Source organism: Entelurus aequoreus, linkage group LG11, assembly GCF_033978785.1.
Source record: "Entelurus aequoreus isolate RoL-2023_Sb linkage group LG11, RoL_Eaeq_v1.1, whole genome shotgun sequence".
NCBI classification, from domain to species: domain Eukaryota; kingdom Metazoa; phylum Chordata; class Actinopteri; order Syngnathiformes; family Syngnathidae; genus Entelurus; species Entelurus aequoreus.
In genome coordinates, this window is record NC_084741.1 from 36469612 (window position 1) to 36491435 (window position 21824).

The following is a 21824-nucleotide window of genomic DNA, read 5'->3' on the forward strand; positions in this document are numbered from 1 at the left end:
CCTCATAAGCCAATCTATTGTACGCTCGTTGACCCAACTTTTTGAAACAATTATTCCCATAAGAAACCATGACAATAGAAATGTATATTATTCTAAGGTCAACTGTGGCCATTATAAAACCTTCATTAATTGTACTGGCAATTTAAAGTGACTTTCTAACATTTTATTGGCCTCAGCTAAATTGCACACAGAAAATTAACGAGCCACCAGGTTGGAAAATTCTGTGAATGGAAAAACAATAATGAGGCCACCAGCAGAGAGTCTCATCAAAACTAAATAGCTAAATGCCTACGATGAAACACAGGGAAAGAAACTACAAAATAAGAGTCCCAAAAAACGGAAACATAAGAAAAACCAACCTGCCATGTGACATCTTTAAAGCATCCAAGTTACACAAGTTATTTTAACGACTGCAAAATATAACATGTTCTAAATTTCCTTAGTTTTGACAGTTTTCTTGTTTGTGCTTGTATTGTTGATCCAAAGACAATGTAGAGCCATTTTATTTTGTCTGTTTGATTCCTTGTAACCAAAACCCGGTTCCATAATGGCAATGGTGCCAACATGAACAGCAGTAAACAGACCCAAAAACAAAGTAGATATTTGTGCCTTATTTCGGTGCAAAATTAATGCTGACTCAACCACTTGCAACAAGTACTTCTTGCTGATATTGTACAAATAACAGCCTGAAACAATGTAGCATCCCAACAGAAGCACACTGTGTCTGCCACATTAAAAAAATGTACTACTGACCTTAACGCTCCAAGAGCAGCCATTATGCACCAATGACGGTTCTGGCGATTATTAACACCTGGAATTATGAGCATTGACAAAAGGAAGTCGTTTTTTGCACAATCTCTATGTTCCGTAATTCTGCAATAATTACGACAATTTGTTGTAGATTTAATTACTTATTTATGAATGTATAACTAGTTATTTCCTTTATATAATTGAATTATTTAAATTGCTAGTATGTTCAACTTGAATGTCACAAAATTCCATAAAAATGTAAAGGTAATTTATTTTAATTTTTTTTTCCACAAATTTGCATGTTTTCCATTTCTTAAGTACTGGTTCAGCCACCGTTTCAGCACCTGTACTGATTTGGTACTGGTTTAGGTAAAGCAGAGGTTCTTAAACTGGTTGACCTCATAGCCCAGCTTTTCCACTACAGAGGGGCCCGCTCAAATATTTATGGTAAATTAGTAATCTTACTCTCGGTTTTAGTTGTATTCAATAATTATATGTAACCTACTTACAGTTTAACAGGATACATTTTGAAAAATCATTTGAAAGCATGCGTTAAGCACAAAGATTATTATCAGGGTTTAGGTCAGGCTGATCACAAAAATAAATACTAATTAAATATACTGTCAAAGAAAGGACTGATAAAGTGCTAAAGTAAATACATTCTAACTAAAGTAATAATAGCAATAATATATGTTTCCTAAATAAACTTTCAATGAAATTAAATGCAAAAGAAAATACAGCTTCACCACTTTAGTCATAAATTTTGCGCCTTAGAAAATTCTCAATGACTAACTCCAGTTTGCTTAAAAATGTCATTACTGTCACTAGTGGTGGAAAAATGTACTACAACTGAGTACTGCTGAGCCACATACGGACCACAGCTGAGAAACAGATATTTTTTGGCGGCCCTCTAGGGGGCGCTTGCAGACCAATAACGGGCTTAACTATTCACCCATCATTTTACAAGATAATTAATATGACCACAACGAAGCACAATATTCATATTTTACGAAGGGACCAGATCCCAATGAATCAACGGTATACTGCTTTTATATTTTCTCCTAAATGGAATGGACCCAACTTTTCAATTATTTTTTTCCAAATATTTTTCTATTTAAGCTTATGTATAATGATCAAAACTAAAACAAATAGTGGAGTTTTTAATATACGGTGAAGTATCATGGTATTTTTTTGGCATTTACTGTGAAGGGAGAAAAAAAATTAGTCGCTGCATTAAAAACTGAGCAGCATGAGACAGACCAACCAATTACTGCCAACTTGAAGCAATTATGTGTTTCTTTGAAACAGCTTGTGTTGACGGTCTTCAGCATGACCTATGTTTTTACTGACACTTTCTCTACTTATTTTATTAGCACGTGTTTTTGCATTTCAGAACAGAACCCAGGAAAAACGCTCTTACGGAGTCCACTTGACATTTTTAATCCATGGAGAATGATGGGAAATCTTTTAAATCCTATTATGAGGGGGAAACTGCATGCTGTATTATGTTGTACAATAAAAGAGCTGAAAGGCAAAGTTGTAACGTGCACATTTTTTTTGTGTGTGCATTAGTTTCAGTCTTGCTTTCCATCCCAGCGTCTCTATTGTGCTCCCGTTTGAAGGTCTGCTGCCTTTAATGACATGCAGGTTACAACGCTGTAAGTTGAAGCCCCTTAAAGAGGGAATAGAAGATGCTTTTGTCAAGTGCTTCATGGCCTCTTAAAGTGCCGGGTACCTCGACAACAGATACAAGTGCTGAAGAAATACAAGACTTTTGTATCATGGCTACTCTATACAAAGATTTTCTGTGTAGACCACAACATTTTATGCTGTTTTTGTTTTTTAAAACAGACCTCTGTCCAACTGTCCAACAAATCTGTCATTTGGAAATATATTTTTGTTGTATCAAAAAAAAAAAAAGTTAAAAAAAACACTGCCAGGACCTCCAAAAAGTGTTAAAGTTATCATTAGAATAAAGACGACATATTTAAAAAAATAAAAAAAAAGCAAAATACAGGACAGTCTCTTATCTTGTAAAATATTTTATTATTTACGCCATGTAAATGTTATTTACTCAGCATCAATGCTTTTCAGCCATCCGGCTTGCATCAAGGGGTCAAATGTTTGTTGTTTGTTATAATAATAATTATTATTATAATACATCACATTTTTATGTGACCCACACCTAAAACTGCTGTTTACTTTCTGCTGAACACAACACCCAATGTGCCAAAATATTGCAAAACTGTATCTACTCATAATGTAACTGACAATTAAAAGGTAATAATAATGAAAATGTAACATTGACCTATTTTCGCCCCATTCATTTGAATGTTGGAAAGTTGGATATTACGCCACTCGATAGTAATAACTTCTAAAATACCATATTTAACGAATAAAACTTGGCGTCTGTGTTGCTATGGTAATTGCTTTGCTACACTTGCAATAATAAACACATGCAACCACAAAAGCGAAAAGCTCAAAAAAGTCCAGTCAGCTTTATATTAAAGCAAACTTGGCCAGTGAGCACACCAGCAGGTCTCCTCACTCATCTTTGGACTGACGTTTGCATCAACCTGATCACTGACATTATAACAACCTACCTGCCTTTCAGGTAACCATCCGCTGTTAAATGAGCCATACCGTATTTCCTTGAATAGCCGCAGGGGCGTTAATTAATTTAAAACCTCCTGTCACTCCTGCGTTTACCGGAAACCGGCGGGATGGCCGTGCATGCGGTAATTATTTTAAAACCTCTTCTCACTCCGGCGTTTACCAAAAGGAATCCATAAAATTTAGGCGTGCGCTTTGAGTGTGATGTAAGCATACCATCATGAAAAGCACATTTAATTAAAAAAAACGTTATTATGGTCTTACCTGTACTTATAAATGGAGTCCATCTGCAGCTCCTTCTGACCAAAAGCATAGATAACTTGTGTATAGAAGTCTTCATTATTTTCTTTTTTTCTGTTTTAAAAGTCTCTGTCTCGATGGAGATATTCCTTTAATTATTACCTCCTGCTTCCATTGAAAGTCCAGTTTAGAAAACTGTTTTTAGATACCGGTATGTAATCCTCCATGTTAGAAGGAAGAAAAAAAATCTCTTGCTGCGTGTGTTCACTTCTTCTGCAGTACCGGAAGTCGCAAGAAGGATCACTAGCGCGGCAGCGCCCTCTACCACCAGGAGGCGGGAGTCATTTAATGACTTATACAGTATTTCACACACGCAGCTACGGTATATTAATAAAACATAGCTGCTTACTGTTCTCTTTAGCATACTGTACCGGTATTCAATAGCTTGGACCTTAAATCCTACTGAATAGCTCTTTATCTTTTTTCCTTTGTGCGATTGTAAACTACTGAAAGCAGCTTCCTCCATTTTGAAAATGAGGACAGATGCGTCACTCGTGACGTAACGAATTTGACCCGGTGGAAGTTCTAGACATATGCTAAATATTTTGCGAAACGAGTTTGACCCGGTGAAAATTATAGACATGCGATAATAAAATTAATATTTTGCGAAACGAATTTGATTCGGCTTCAATAATAAACCAGCGATAAGGCCAAGCATGCGTTAATTATTTTGAGAAACGAGTTTGACCCGGCAGTAATTCTAGACGTGCGAATACTATATTCCCTGCGCCAATTCAAGGAAATACGGTATGTAATAATCTGGACAGAAATGGTACTGCAATCACGGTCAAAATTTTGTAGTGCCCTCCCTCTCTCCTTGACTGAGGTTGCCAGATGCGCAGCCAAATCCAGCTCGATCGACTGGGCGACTCCAAGGAACTTCAAACTTCCACTGCCTCTTACTAGGGGTTGAGGTGCTGGGACCATAATAGCTGAATAGACAAGAATGTTGTCAATGACAAATCTCTAACCAGCACATTGTACACAGAAATGAGGCTATTTTCAGGAAGAACTATGTCATGCCTGCGTATAATATCACAACAAATGGCAATCACATGGTTATTGTCAGTACTATCAGAAAACAAAGACTAAAAGGAACTACAATCAACGCTAGCAATGGTTATACTGGTGAAAATAAGTAGAGCAAATGTACGCCCAAAACTAAAGAGGAGACATTTTACCAAGGTATGCTTATAGCCTACTGTTTCAAACGTTTCAGATTGCCATATAACTTGGTACATGTAGTCCACAATATGCAAACATAAATGAGGAATTGTTTTATCATGTGATTTGGCTGTCTCCATACATTCACATTGCCATATTGACAGCCGCGCTAATGTTGGAACCCATTTCCTCAGTGTGTCAGCATATTGAGAAGGAAATATGCACTGACAATACCCAAAATATATATTGCCCTGTCAGTTCGAATTCACATCGACATACAGGCTAAAGGGAATATATTTCCCCCGTTAGCCCATTCATGCCAACCCTCCCGGTTTTAGCGGGAGACTCCCGGTATTCAGCACCTCTCCCGATAACCTCCCAGTAGAAATTTTCTCCCGACAAACTCCCGGTATTCAGCCGGAGCTGGAGGCCACGCCCCCTCCAGCTCAATGCGGACCTGAGTGGGGACAGCCTGTTCTCACGTCCGCTTTCCCACAATATAAACAGCTTGCCTGCCCAATGACGTCATAACATCTACGGCTTTTAGAGAGTAGAGTGCACAACTGCGCACACAACAAGGAGACGAAGCAGAAGAACGAGGAAGTTACAGACATGGCGACGCCGTCGACGAGCAAGATGAAGAAATACGCTTGCAAGTTCCAAAACGAATGGAAACAAGAATTTCAGTTCATCTAGGACAGTTCGAAGGGGAAGAGGTATGTTGCCTGTACATTTTGTAGAACAGACTTCTCCATTGAACACGGTGGCCGAAATGATATACTCATTCATGAACGGAGAAGTTAAACAGGACAATACTGCCATCTACTGGATAGCCTCCGGAACACTGAAATTCAAGTATTTATTGTATTTATATGTATAATAAAATAAATAAATATATATATATATATATATATATATATATATATATATATATATATATATATATATATATATATATATATATTAGGGCTGGGAATCTTTGGGTGTCCCACGATTCGATTCAAAATCGATTCTAGGGGTCACGATTCGATTCAAAATCGATTTTTTTTTTCAATTCAAAACGATTCTTGATTCAAAAACGATTATTTATTTATTTATTTATTTTATTTTTTTGAAAACAATACACAACAATACCATAATAATGCAATACAATTTAATTTTGGAGTTCTGAACTTGTAATTTCTTGCAGTGTTTATTAAGTGGGAATATGTCACATTTGTCCCAATTAACGTTACACCCTGATAAACAGCCATATTCAGTGATGACATTATTGATATAAAGAAGACAGGAGTTAACATGTGACAGGTAAAAAAAATTATGTCGTCACAATACATCGATAGCTTATTATACTGAGAGACAATATTTATACCATGAATATTATTTTCACTTCTTATTTTTGCAGCTAAGGGTTCAATAACCAAATTAAATAATAATCCAGATGCAGGGCATCCCTGTTTTACTCCTCTTTTTAACAAAAAAGGTTCTGAAATATGATTATTGGTTTTGACTGATGCCATGGGCCTTGTATAAAGCATCTTAATCGATTGTATAAAATTATCTCCAAATCCAAATTTACGTAATGTGCAAAACATAAATAACCAGTTTATGCGGTGGAATGCCTTCTCCGCATCAACAGTACATACTGCTGTGGGATAAGGGAGACTTCTAGCATAGTAAATAACATTAAACAATTTCCTTGTATTGTCTGAAGATTGTCGACCTTCCATGACGCCAGTTTGGTCAGTATGAATTAATTTTCCTATTACATTTGATAATCGTGTGGCTAAAATTTTTGCCAAGATTCAAAAGGATTCTCTATTCATTCAATACATAGAATTTCAGCAGGATCTACCCCAGTCGGCTGACATGAAAGCAGAGTAGTAGATTTTTGTAAAAAGCTTTTATAATTGTAAAGGACAATGTTTTGTCAACTGTTTGCAATGATGTACATTTGTTTTAACTATTAAATTAACCAAAAATATGACTTATTTTAGCTTTGTGAAAATATTGGACACAGTGTGTTGTCAAGTTTATGAGATGCGATGCAAGTGTAAGCCACTATTGTTCTTTTTTATTTTAATGTCTAATGATAATGTCAATGATGGATTGCATTGTTATGGTATTGCTGTGTATTGTTTTGTTGGATTGATTAATAAAAAAAAAAAAAAAAAAATAAAAAAAAATATATATATATATTAATTTTTTTTTTAAAATCGATTTTTTAAAAATGAGAATCGATTCTGAATCGCACAACGTCGGAATCGCGATTCGAATTCGAATCGATTTTTCCCCCACCCCTAATATATATATATATATATATATATATATATATATATATATATATATATATATATATATGAAATACTTGAGTTGGTGAATTCTAGCTGTAAATATACTCCCCTATTAACCACGCCCTTAACCACGCCCCCCACCCCCCACCTCCCGGTATCAGAGGTCTCAAGGTTGGCAAGTATGCGTTAGCCTGTATGTCGATGTGTCATTGACCGGGCTAGCATGCTAAGCATTCGTTGCACGAACATACTAGCTTTGTTAGACAAGATCATAGACTGTATTGGACAATATAGTTTACATACAAAATGTCCAATTCCATTTATTACAACTAATGAGAAAACGTAAATGTCTGACTTACCTATCAAGGAGATAATTAGCAAGTTTGGCATCAGATAAAAAAATCTTCTCTGCCTTCAATCGTCTCTAAATACTCGTTTTGTTCCTGGCTTTGTCATGAATAAGTTGAGAATCGTAACAACGCCTTTTAGATTTACTTAGGTCTGACATGTTTAGTAACTTTACCAGTGGCAGTAGCTTGATGAAGAGGGCAGTGCGTAACTGGCAACCTGGATGTGACACACTCACGGACTTTCTAATTGGTCCAACAGTAGACAGCGGGACATCAAAATGAAAACAATAACAAGATTTCGGGGCTGTTAATGTACTTTTGAAATGAGGATATCCCAGCTGAACTACTACTATCAGTTATAGAGGTATTCGAAAATAAAATGATATATTAAAAGTTAAAGGAGCGTGTGTGATTAAAATAAATGCTGTGATTTATATGGGTATATACATTATACACAATCATTTTTTTGTGATTTATCGCATGGGTTGTCACGTTAATGTTGACTGCCCTAATTGTTATATATTAGATTAATTACCATTTATATTCCCAGTAGCATAGATCCAATATGTACATTGTACACTATTGATTCCAACTCTAACTCAAAACACTTGTATCTCAGATCAATGTCGGCCATTAAAATGCATTTAAATTAATTCAATTGTTGTTTCCCCCCAAAATCAGCACAATTTTACCATGTAACATGCCTTTCAAAAACAAACTGTCATGTAATAAAAATGTTTGAATGAATGAATAGAACATACTACAAACAGTTATAGTAGTGTTATGAAGTATAATAATACAGCATTTAATTTGGGAACGGATTTTTGCGGTATCTTTTACCAGCTGCTTTTCCGTCATGTAACAATAGGAATTGTTACTGTTATGTTGCACACGGACGTCTTTGAGTGACGGACCAAAGAGGTCAAAGTTGACGGCAAGCGATATGTATGTCTGTGCACAAGACCCAGTGAGGAAAGGTTAATGCTTGATTGCCCAGTTTGTAGAGTCAGGAGACAGAACGAACTGACACATTATTGGCAGCTTCTCCATATTCTCATAGATAAATGTCTGCCATTTGGATTGGCGCCCTTGGCTTGCGTGCAGGCCGGATCCCTCTCCTAGTCTTGGCTTGGTCGTGTTTTTAACGTATCTTCTTTTACTCTGCGCTCTCATTTGCACTCACTCTCTCAGTGCTTATGTTTGGAAGACAGGATTGTGTCGATCTCTAGTTGTGGGCTGTGGACGATTCCTACTCCAACCAACAGCTGGGAGGCTTGTAGCTCAAAGTTATGCTCACAATGTGAAATACTCCTAAGTTGAGGCACCACTCTACTTTGATGCCAAAGATCATCCATGTTGACATAACGGCGTTTTTGATGTGCTCAAGCCTTTTTGACATCAGACTGATTGTTTTTGTGCAAGGTACCCCGACAAGAGTTTTCATACACTTGACAGAGTGTAACACAATCCGCTCCTTGCTGGTTTGACCATTTGGTGAGAATTAAGTGAAAGTCCAGGTGTGGCTGTCTTTAACGTGCTGCTGGAAGCTGTCGTCGGAAACACTGTGTATTGTGTCGTCTGGCCGTGTTACTGCCTGGCTGCTCCACAGAGTCGCAGCCTTTTTACTGTGGCACGTCGGCTGCATGAACACATGTGCACACTGGTTGTTAATGGGAGCTGTGAGCTGTACTCTCGCTGCATGCAAAAATGATGAACGGGAGCAGATAAAAGAGGACGGAGATGCAATCTCAAGAGTATGATAAAGGAAAAGGGAGAAAAAACAGGTATGGCTGACACATGTTCAGTATGAGGATACACTTTTACTGTACTGTATAAGAAATCCTGGAATGTTCTGCCGCTTTTAAGCATGCAATCACGTTTATTAAGGAACAAGTACTGGATCAAAAATTTAATTAGAAATAAGGTATAACATTTTGAGAAAAAAGTTATCTTGTAAGAAAAAATATAGTGAGCATGAACTTGCGATAAGTTACAAAAGTTGCATTAAACCAGTCTTTTTTAAATAGGCCCGCTGGGGGGGTGCGGTGCAATGCCAGGGGAGGCCCGTGTGACCTCAGGGAACGTGTATTATGTTTGCCCTACTAGAATCTGACAAAGTATTGGGCTTAGCTTCACTGTGACAAGGGTGGGAGACGAGGAAACATCGATGTGTTGTTTTCCTTAATGTTAATAAGGATACAATGTTACGCAGAGGTGTACTACTAACAATTTGTATAGATACATTATACCACTGGGTATTTATTGTCGCGGTGGAGTGCAGACTTCCTCAGGGTGGCATAACAGAAAAAAATATATATATATATACATATATATATATATTTTTTTTTTTAATGAATGTATTAATCAATCCAACAAAACAATACACAACAATACCATAACAATGCAATCTAATTCCAAAACCAAACCCGACCCAGCAACATTCAGAATAGCAATAAACAGAGCAATTGAGAGGAGACCCAAACACAACACGGAACAATCCAAAAGTAGTGAAACAAAAATGAATATCATCAACAACAGTATCAATACTAGTAACAATTCCAAAATAGCAGTGTTTAAAAATCCCTCATTGATATTATCATCAAAAACATTAATAAAAAAATTTAAAATGAACAATAGTGTCACAGTGGCTCACACCTGCATCGCATCTCATAAGCCTGACAACACACGTGTCCAACATTTTCCACAAAAATATAATAAGTCATATTTTGGTTCATTTAATAGTTAAAACAAATTTAAATAATGGATCCCATATTCCAATAAATGACTCATTATTATCTAAACTAAATGCAGTTTTTTCTACTGATATCATCTCCATAGCTTGTGTGTACCAGTCAGTATAACTAATTGATAATCATTGCATCAAACAATGAAACAGTACATTTTGTGTCACATGAACACTTGATCATTATGATGTTCAATGATCTAATGTACGGAATAGGCCCAAATATACAATGGTATTTTTTTTTCCCTTAAAAAGATTAACAAAGACATATTTAGGGTTGAGAGCAGTGCTTCTCAATTATTTTCTATTACGCCCCGAGCAAGAAGAAGACATTTCGCATTTTGGTTCAAGCCATGCAAAGCACTGTTGCCTTTGGATTTTTATTGCCTTTAAATTCATATGTTCTAATCAATAGTAATTGATGTGATAACAATAAATAGTATTTTCTAACAACATTAGAAAATACTATTTATTTTTATAACATTAATAAACATTTGGGGTCTTAGGTTTTATTTGTACATTTCTACATGAAAACTTGTGATTTTCTGTTTTGTCTGAAAGACCAGTGTGGAGAAGTGTTTGAGCTTGGATATAGAATCCTCCATATTGTCAGTGGGATTCATTCATTCGTTCAGCCAAGCATTGAAAAATATTTCTTGCATCTGACTTGATCCTGACTAGCTGGCGAGTGGAACTATTTGTTTTCTTCAATGAAGTTTAAAAAACAAACTGTTTCCATTGTGGGAAAAGATGGTGGCAACATGCACCTGATAGCTCACGTACGCCCCTCCTTCATGGTGACTCACAGTGTGGAGTACTGCGGTACCTCGCAATATGATTTCACTGCGTATAAAGTTAGCAAGAATAATGATGTCACACTTACATTAAATACATTATACACAAACATTGTATGGTGCTGACAAACAGAAAAAAACCCACCCGAAGCCAGTGGCGCTAAAAAAAAACATAAAAACATGTACTGAATGCTGTACATCAGGGGTGTCAAACTCAAATACAGAGTGGGCCAAAATGTAAAACTGAACAAAGCCGCGGGCCAAGGTTGAACAAATTAACCTTTTAATAGGGACCCAAACAAGTTTTGCATTGAATATTGAACAAGCAAAGCTTATATAACTTTATAGTGACATGCAAAATCGAGTTTCAAATAATAATAATAAAAAAATATCAATGGCATATCAATTACAATTTAAATACAAATTGAATGCTTCTTTTCTATTTGCAGCCTTCTGAGGTAAATGTCAACATTAACTTTTTCCACAGGCTAATAAATTTGAAAATAAAATAAAAATGAATAAACAAACCATTCAGGACTTTAAACTGCTCAGTTTGCAACACACTGATCTAATCTGATGTGCCCAATCCAGATACCTGGCATCTTTTCTTGGATGCTAGTTCACTAATGTCGGGGCTCAGGCTTTGAGCTGAGGCAACCTTCATTATCGAACCACGGTGTTCATCAGTCATTATATCTTGTAGTCCACCCGGACCACAGTCCTGGGGGCGTGCCTTAAAGGCACTGCCTTTAACGTCCTCTACGAGCTGTCGTCATTTGCCGGCCCAGTCACAAGATATGGCGGCTTCTGTAAACACACACGTGAATACAACGCATACTTGATCAACAGCGATACAGGTTGCACTGAGGGTGGCCGTATAAACAACTTTAACACTGTTAGAAATATACGCCACACTGTGAATCCACACCAAACAAGAATGACAAACACATTTTGGGAGAACATCCGCACCGTAACACAACGTAAACACAACAGAACAAATACCCAGAACCCTTTGCAGCACTAACTCTTAGGGGACGCTACAAAATATACCCCCACACACACACACACACACACCTTGTAGTGTCCCGGAAGAGTCAGTGCTGCGAAGGGTTCTGGGTATTTGTTCTGTTGTGTTACGGCGCGGATGTTCTCCCGAAATGTGTTGTACATGCCATATGCTATGCTATTTTTTAAAAGCTATTACAAACTTGGTGGATCTGATGTGTTTTCTGGGGGACAAAAGCCTATTTTGAAAGAACATAGAAGAATGAGTGGGTTTTAATTAAAAAAATGTTTATTCTTTTCGGAAGAAATCTGTGAATATATGTGGGAATGAATGTCGAATGAATGTTGAACTGTTACATGCAAACTAGCAAGCAACGCCATTTGAAGATAACAATTTATAATAAATGATAACCAATATTTTCCCAAAAAGCGTGTTTTTAGTACCGTCCCGTCCCAACACTAGAGGCAAACGATGAGATTCTTGAGCGGCACTAGTCATCACTGTGTATTTAGGTTTGTGTATGAAATTCACTTGTTAACATTATGACTTTATTCTCCTAATTGCCAATTATTGATCAGTGTTGCCCTAAGAGTCGTGACAGACGTCTAAAATGCTTGCATTTTCACATTTACATCATATGTTTGCTTTGCAAGTTTGAGTCTTTTTTCGCTCTCTAGTTTATGGTTGGTTACTCTAATTGGATTGCGTCTTCAGAAACCACTGCACGTGTGAGAGGAAATGTAGCAAATGAGCGCCGCACATGTTTTCATCCTGCAACTTCTCAACCCCGCCGGTGACATTTAGCCTCCGGTATGGTTTCTCTCCAAATGGCTCCATACGCCCCGCGCTCTGACAACACAATTAAGACGTTACGTTTCTAAAAAAGCTTTTGACTCAGCAACCTTTTAACATGAAAGCAAAACCTGACCTGGTGACATGTTTTTGGTTAAGATGTGAGCCGTGATCATACCAGTGACCCCCTGACCCCACAAAAAACACACTCGATCTCATGTGAAACTCAAAAGACCCCTTCCATATCCCCCCCTGGCACGGGAAGGCCATTTATCCCCACCTGCATGACCTATATTCTGCTGCTGCATGCTCGAACCCCCAAACCTCCAACCCTGTGTTGCTGCATCGACTTTTCTGTCAGGATTTTTTGCCTATGAAGTTTTACAATGATTGCAGTTTGTCATTGATGCTGGATGACAGATTGCAAACAAATTACACTGTTATAGTATTGTAATTGTGTTATGTAGCCCACTGGAACTAAAGACGCACTATACTGTACTTTATTACCACATGCATGTCTTTTTCTTGACCTTACTGCTGGAAGGATGTCATTTTATGGCTCCCCTCCAAAGTCTCTCCCTGCAGGACTTGATGTAGACAAGCTCATCAGTTGAGCTTTCAACAAGTTTTCATTTATAAGCGCTGAGGTATCTCTTTAAATATAGAGCACATTTGGATGTACAGTATAAAGGAATCCATCTAATGTGTGCTCAGCTTAGGCCTTGCTGTTATTTTGCAGAGTCTAGTAGTGTCTGCAGTGCTGGATCACTGTGTCCTATTTGATTTGTTTGCATGTCTTTAGGGACTGAAATGTCAAACACTGGCAGACATGTAGTCTTCCCCAAAATGGAAGCATCCTCCTGTTGTTTTCCTGTAACTACTGTGGCCTCCTTGTAGGTCTGGCAGTCAGTTTGGAGACTGGAGACGTTTTGGCAGCGGGCTGAAGTTGTCTTGCTCGAATGTCTGGACGCATGGACAAGTTATTCATGAGCATGTCTTATCCACTTAACTGTAAGGGATGTGCAGTAAACTTGTATTGTCACAGCAAACAGACTTTCAATCAGAGTCTAGTTGGAAGAAATGGCGAAAATGACAGGTTTGTAGTATTGCACATACAAACATAAGCTGTCTATAGTCGTCCATTGCCACGTCGTGCTCCAAATACTGCAGCTTTACTAAGTCATATATTTTTTTAAGCATTTTCTACAGATTTTTTGCCTGAATTAAATGTTAAATTAAGTTGTATTTATGTCTTATATGTATTAGAGTACATGTTTATTATTTTCTTATTTCTTATTTAATTATTGATAAAAAATATTCAAAGTCAAACACAAATACAAATAGACAGAATAGAAATTGAAAGAGTGAATTAAACCAAATTTCTAGGTATAATGATTGATGATAAAATGAACTGGAAATCTCATGTAAAAAATATACAGCATAAAGTAGCAAGAAACACGTCAATAATGATTAAAGCAAAACATGTTGTAGATCAGAAATCACTTCATATTCTCTACTGCTCGCTAGTGTTACCATATCTGAGTTATTGTGCAGAAATATGGGGAAATGACTACAAAAGTACACTTCATTCATCAACAGTGTTACAAAAAAGATCAATTAGAATAATACATAATGTTGGATATAGAGAACATACAAACCGTTTATTCATTGAATCGAAAATACTGAAATTCCAAGACATAGTGAATTTGCAAACAGCTAAAATTATACACAAAGCAAACTATAACCTGCTACCCAAGAATGTACAATTGTTCTCACCAAAAGAGGAGAAATATGATCTTAAAGAAAAATGTAATTTCAAACATTTGTACGCACGTACAACACTTAATACCTTCAGTATATCAGTATGTGGAATTAAATTATGGAATGGATTAAGCAAAGGAATCAAACAATGTACTAATATGATCCACTTCAAGAAACTCTTCAAACTTAAAGTGTTTACAAAGTACAAAGAAGAAGAACCATGATAAACATTTTAAATTTATTTCATCCATCCATTCATTTTCTAGATAGTTTTACTTATCTCACTATATGAAATATAACTTACTTCACTAATTATTATTTATTTATTTTTTTATTGTTATTGTTATTACTAATGGAGTATATTGTGAATAAATTGAGAACAGGAAGTGAACAAAAGTTTTAGCAACTGCTATGTAAAGGAAAAGGGGTAGGATTAAAAAAGCTCTGCTTCTTCCTACTCCTTTTCGAACATGTTGAATAGAGAAACCGGAAATTGTGATGTATCATGTTGTATGCATGCGTGTTCCAAATAAACAAAAACTCAACCCGGTTTCCGTGTCAAGGGTGAACAACGCTAGCAACACAGCGGCTAATCATGGCGCTACTGTATCTTCACCGCAAAAATACATTTTACCAACTTTTGGGTGCACTTCATCTTCCAACGCCTGCCTCATCAATAACACGTCTCCAAATTGGTAAGCCTTTGGCGCGAGCGATGTCAAAAGACGAGATGCAAGAAGTACATCATCCGCTCCACATGTAAATGATGTGGAATGACATCGCGGGACACACAATGCTAACATCACAGAATGCTAAAATCACAGAACACTAACAACAGAGTTAATGGTCATAGCTGCGACTGTCAAGGTGACCAACTTTTGGCAGAACAACATACGCCCGTGGTTTCAGTACTCGAAACCCGGTTCTAACTTTGAGGAATTCCCCAGGATGTGACAAAAGTATTTCCAGGTTGTGGACGTTTTGTAGTGGATGAGCGACGAGCGACGGCCAAAGCGTTATTGCTTGGAGGATCCTCTGGACTACCGATAAGTAATGTAATCAGTAGAACACACTGAAGGCTACAATTTTGGCTGCAACAAGTCTAATGGTGACTATATGGCTGTTTTTCATGTTTAAAAGGCTTGAATTATGTTACAAAAAACTGTACATTAGAAAACAAGACATTTAAAAGTTAAACAAAACCAGTTCCAGGACTAACCCAAATATAAAATGTCCCTGAATATAAGACAACCCCTCTTTTACAAGAAATAGAAAACACCTTATTTTAAGACAAAACAACTATACAATCTAATTTCTTGTTGTTTTAGAATAGGTGAAATAACAATTGGTAGATAAAAAGGCCTGTTTGATGACTCTGCGTCCTTGATCACCATGATCTTAACATCATAAACTCTTCTGTTTACTTTCCCAACATTTGATTTTTTTTTGTCCTGGTCGGGTTTTGTGTTGCATCTTCCCTGGTCCCTTTGACTCGTTTACACTGCAGGCCAAAGTGGCCCAAATCGTATATTTTCTAAATCTGAATTTTTCCAGCTGACTGATTACACTGCAAATAAAATGTGATCTTTATCAGAGTCCAGTGTAAACATGCACAGGCCCAGAAGTCACTTGCATGCGCAGTTCGAAGTGAAAACAAAGGAAGTTGATCAGATTCTGTAAATGAACAAGAAAGTCGCTACTATTAGAAAATAATAAATATGGTCGCCACACCTTAAAAAAGGGTGGTTTTCACCTGAAAATAAATTAAAGTAATATAATATCCATAAATGTTCTACCACTTGTCCCTTTCGGGGTGGCGGGGGGCGCCGGAGCCTATCTCAGCTGTATTCGGGCGGTAGGCGGGGTACACCCTGGACAAGTCACCACCTCATCACAGGGCCAACACAGATAGACAGACAACATTCACACTCACATTCACACACTAGGGACCATTTGGTGTTGCCAATCAACCTATCCCCAGGTGCATGTCTTTGGAGGTGGGAGGAAGCCGCAGTACCCGGAGGGAACCCACGCAGTCACGGGGAGAACATGCAAAGTAATATATGAATGGATATGTATGGAGTAATATATTTGGGAGGGTTTTAATCTTTTTATGGTTGTTAAGTAGAGGAGACAAGGGCATCAGCGTGGATATACGGGAGCTTTACTTTTCAACTCACATGTAAGCAAATACGCCACAGCGTCAATTCTGGTTTTTGATTGATTGATTGAGACTTTTACTAGTAGGTTGCACAGTGAAGTACATATTCCGTACAATTGACCACTAAATGGTAACACCCGAATAAGATGTTCAACTTGTTTAATTCGGTTACTCTTAAATTTATTCATGATACAGATATATACTATCAGATATATACTATCATCATAATACAGTCATCACACAAGATAATCATCAGAGTATATACATTGATTTACATTATTTACAATCCGGGGTGTGGGATGTGGAGGGTTAGGTTTGGTTGTTATCATCACTTAAGTCATCAACAATTGAGAACAGAGAAATGGACATTGAAACAGTGTAGGTCTGACTTGGTAGGATATGTACAGCAAGTAGTGGACATAGAGAGAGAGAGCGAGAGAGAGAGAGAGATCAGAAAGCATAAGAAAAAGTATCTACATTTGATTATTAACAATCCGGGGAGGGTGTTAGTTTAGGGTTGAAGTTGCCTGGAGGTGTACTTTAATTGCGGTTTTTGAAGGAGGATAGAGATGCCATTTCTTTAACACCTGTTGGGAGCGCATTCCACATTGATGTGGCATAGAATGAGAAACAGTTAAGACCTTTGTTAGTTTGGAATCTGGGTTTAACATGGTTAGTGGAGCTCCCCCTGGTGTTGTGGTTATGGCGGTCATTTACGTTAAGGAAGTAGTTTGACATGGTCTTTCAACAATCGCTATTTCTTCGGAATCACAATATTCATTCATATATTACATATGGTCTATTATTTGCGCACAATAGTGCGCAAATAATAGTCAATAACTAGTGATGCACAGAGAATTTGCCCGTTTAAAAATAGACTTTGCTCACCGAAACCAGATGTTGTAATGAAATATCCACTTTCTGCTGGCGGGCTGCATCTTTCCCCGCGCACAGGAGTGCAGTGTAAATGGGCCTGTGTGTGAGTGATAGGGAGAAAAGCTCTGACTCACTTGGAGATTTGCATGATACAACAAAAATAATATACAACAACCTGTTTTGTTCAGGGGGAAATGCTGTCTTATATTCAGTCATTTACAAATCAGTTTTGAAATGATAAATAATGGGAATTTAACTTTCAGAGAACTCATTTCTTTTTTTTTACACCGTCCGTAACCTGCTGCGGCCAATGTTAATATTTTTGACCGTATTTTAGTCAATAAATTTGTCCGGTTCTGAATTGTTCAACCTACAAGTCCATAATCTTCAGAGCTTCCAAGGTATAAAATCTTGTTTTTGGCAGCACTCAGTCATCGCTGATAAATCCACTTACAAGTTCTAAAATCTTTTCATGTATTGCAGCTCGTTGTTTTGGTTTTATGGCTGTTATTTCTTCACTTTGTGGCTTACAGCTGTTGTTTCCAATGGACTTCCTATTATTTTGGGTTTTGCCTTTAAATGGATGTTAATGTTATTGCATGTGATGTTGAAATGTTGACGTTGGCCGCACTTTCAGAGGCATAATAGAACAAGAATGGACATTAAACAGTTTCTATAGCAAAAAGCACTCTGAGTGAAGATTGTCCAACTAACGTGAGCACATGGAAGCTTGCACGCATCTGACCTGTGAGTACAGCTGCTTGCTAATGCACAGCACAGCCAGATAAGAGCCTGGACGGGATGGAGATTTGGCCTCTTTCCCAAAGTGCTGATAAAATAAATTCTCGGCAATGACGGACAGTCCGACTGACCCAGTTTTGTATACATTTTCAGAATTACCAACCGAGGGGGCAAAGTGATGAATGAGTTTGGAAAGGGAGGCTCTTGTGTTGATTTCACGCATCTTCCCAGATAAGCTTGCTGACTCATGTTGGCGCTGCCACCCAAACCTCAGATTTTCTCACCTTGGCAGTGGTCAGAGAGCAACCCTTCCTGCACATTTTTGCGGATTTGCAACGTAATTGCTGCGGTTTACGACAGAGAGGTCTTTAAGAAACACTTTCAGAACCGCCGCTGTGGTTCTTTCATACCAACGGTCTTTGCTTGTTGTCCTTAAGGCCATGTGTTTTCTCCCCGGCCTGGCTTTTCCCATGGTGGATACATTTAAATTCCAATCATTGAGCTTTGAAGGCAGCATACCGTCTGCCAGCATCTCATTACGTGACATCCATGCACAAGGGGGCAGAGACGTTGTTATTGTTATACTTTGTGTGAGGTATTGTAGAGCTGCTCGTGATTAAACCAAATGGAGGCCAACATTTTTGGCCTCAGATCAGTGCTTGAAGTGGACGGTGTCCTGCAGAGTCTCAGCGATCACATTCTCTTTTTGTTAATTCTCCAGTGTTGTCTGTTATACAGTAGATTCTGGGGGAAAATCCAGGTCTCAGCAATAGTATTTACTGTTATCCATGTTAGTACAACAAGGAAAGTGCCTATAAGGTTAGAGAGAGTGGTGCAAATATGTCTCATAATCACTTACAGTGCTGTTTTCTGTTGACCTGAATATAAAATGCTATTTTCTTATCCTTTATTTGGGCTGGAGCCTTCTTAGAACAAGCATTTTCTGCAATGGAATTTGGTCGTTGGTTTATTTTTATTGTCAGAACTACAAAATTCTGGACAAAATTGTCAAACATATAGATTTAGTGATCCCGGATAACTTCTAATCAAACAAGTCAGAGCTTTTCTTCATGTCACTCCCACTTAAAGGGGACCCTATGATGATTTTAATCTACAATTAAAACACTTCTTTGTGGTTTAGATATTGTTTTAGATATGTTTTGGGCTAAATGTTGCATATATTTTGTTCTACGGTAACTCTTTTAAGTCGTATTCTGAGTCAGTTTGTCTCTGGAGGCGTTCCCAGATTGCAAATGAAATCACGCCCCCCTATCCCAAAAGTATCATAATATATGTATATCCAATATATAACTTGAAGTGGTCAACGCTTTTTTTTTCCAGACACGGTTGATAAACGTAATATACAAACCCCGTTTCCATATGAGTTGGGAAATTGTGTTAGATGTAAATATAAACGGAATACAATGATTTGCAAATCCTTTTCAACCCATATTCAATTGAATGCACTACAAAGACAAGATATTTGATGTTCAAACTCATAAACGTTTTTTTTTTTTTGCAAATAATAATTAACTTAGAATTTCATGGCAATACGTGCCAAAGTAGTTGGGAAAGGGCATGTTCACCACTGTGTTACATGGCCTTAGGATTCATAATGCTCCACACATTTTCAATGGGAGGCAGGTCTGGACTACAGGCAGGCCAGTCTAGTACCCGTACTCTTTTACTATGAAGCCACGTTGATGTAACACGTGGCTTGGCATTGTCTTGCTGAAATAAGCAGGGGCGTCCATGGTAACGTTGCTTGGATGGCAACATATGTTGCTCCAAAACCTGTATGTACCTTTCAGCATTAATGGTGCCTTCACAGATGTGTAAGTTACCCATGTCTTGGGCACTAATACACCCCCATACCATCACAGATGCTGGCTTTTCATCTTTGCGCCTATGACAATCCGTATGGTTCTTTTCCTCTTTGGTCCGGAGGACACGACGTCCACAGTTTCCAAAAACAATTTGAAATGTGGACTTGTCAGACCACAGAACACTTATCCAATTTGTATCAGTTTGTCTTAGATGAGCTCAGGCCCAGCGAAGCCGACGGCGTTTCTGGGTGTTGTTGATAAACGGTTTTCGCCTTGCATAGTAGAGAGTTTTAACTTGCACTTACAGATGTAGCAACCAACTGTAGTTACTGACAGTGGGTTTCTGAAGTGTTCCTGAGCCCATGTGGTGATATCCTTTACACACTGATGTCGCTTGTTGATGCAGTAAAGCCTGAGGGATCGAAGGTCACGGGCTTAGCTGCTTACGTGCAGTGATTTCTCCAGATCCTCTGAACCCTTTGATGATATTACAGACCGTAGATGGTGAAATCCCTAAATTCCTTGCAATAGCTGGTTGAGAAAGGTTTTTCTTAAACTGTTCAACAATTTGCTCACGCATTTGTTGACAAAGTGGTGACCCTCGCCCCATCCTTGTTTGTGAATGACTGAGCATTTCATGGAATCTACTTTTATACCCAATCATGGCACCCACCTGTTCCCAATTTGCCTGTTCACCTGTGCGATGTTCCAAATAAGTGTTTGATGAGCATTCCTCAACTTTATCAGTATTTATTGCCACCTTTCCCAACTTCTTTGTCACGTGTTGCTGGCATCAAATTCTAAAGTTAATGATTACTTGCAAAAAAAAAAAAAGGTTTATCAGTTTGAACATCAAATGTGTTGTCTTTGTTGCATATTCAACTGAATATGGGTTGAAAATGATTTGCAAATCATTGTATTCCGTTTATATTTACATCTAACACAATTTCCCAACTCATATGGAAACGGGTTTTGTAGATTCACCCGGTTACAACAAAAGTTACACCTGCCCACTTAAATCATTTTTAAAAAAGCATAGAAGAGCAGCATTTATGTCACCACATGTGGCACATCAATGTTATTATGCGCATGAAAATTATATTTTATTTGACTTATTTTCGTGTTTCCTCATAGCCTGAAGCTGGCTGAGAGCTTGACTTAACGTCTAAATAAGTGAGCCCACCGCCCTGTGAGGTCACATCGTAGCCAGACTGCAAAATGATTTGATTGATGTGATGCTTTGGCATTGTTTTAACACAAATATCCAACGTTGTAACTTTTTTAAATTTATATCCGAAAGATGAAAATCATTGTAGGTCCCTAAGTGACCTGCATGGAGAGATGCAGCTGCAACACACTGGGGGAAAAAACAAGCTCAAATGTTGAGCAACTTAGCAAACAGAGGAGTTATGATGCTAATTTTAAAGATAATGCTGAGCAATAAAGCAGAGTCATCAAACAACTGAAAAACATCCAAGAAATATAATATATTCTTATTGTAATATATTACCAGTTACTTTACTTACATAAAAACATGATTTATTTTGTTTTTGATGTTGTTTTTAAAGAAAGTCTTCAAAATCAAATCTTGGAAAAAGAGTGCCCATCTTATATTCTTGGTTTATATATATTATATTTTTATATATAAGAATAAAT

At 37.6% G+C, this 21824-nt stretch overlaps 1 protein-coding gene across 7 annotated transcripts in view; it reads left to right on the plus strand.

Moving 5' to 3' along the window:
- The window catches only part of fhod3b (formin homology 2 domain containing 3b), a 249433-nt gene that overhangs the window by 164347 nt on the left and 63262 nt on the right, over nt 1–21824 (plus strand). Inside the window, exon 1 of one of the 7 annotated variants that reach the window (XM_062063112.1) lies at nt 15411–15672. The exons of 5 other annotated variants lie outside the window; for them this stretch is intronic. The gene's annotated coding sequence lies outside the window, so the exon portion shown is untranslated. Of the gene's footprint in view, nt 1–15410; nt 15673–21824 lie in introns of those variants that run through there. One more of the 7 variants, XM_062063113.1, reaches the window with a different exon arrangement.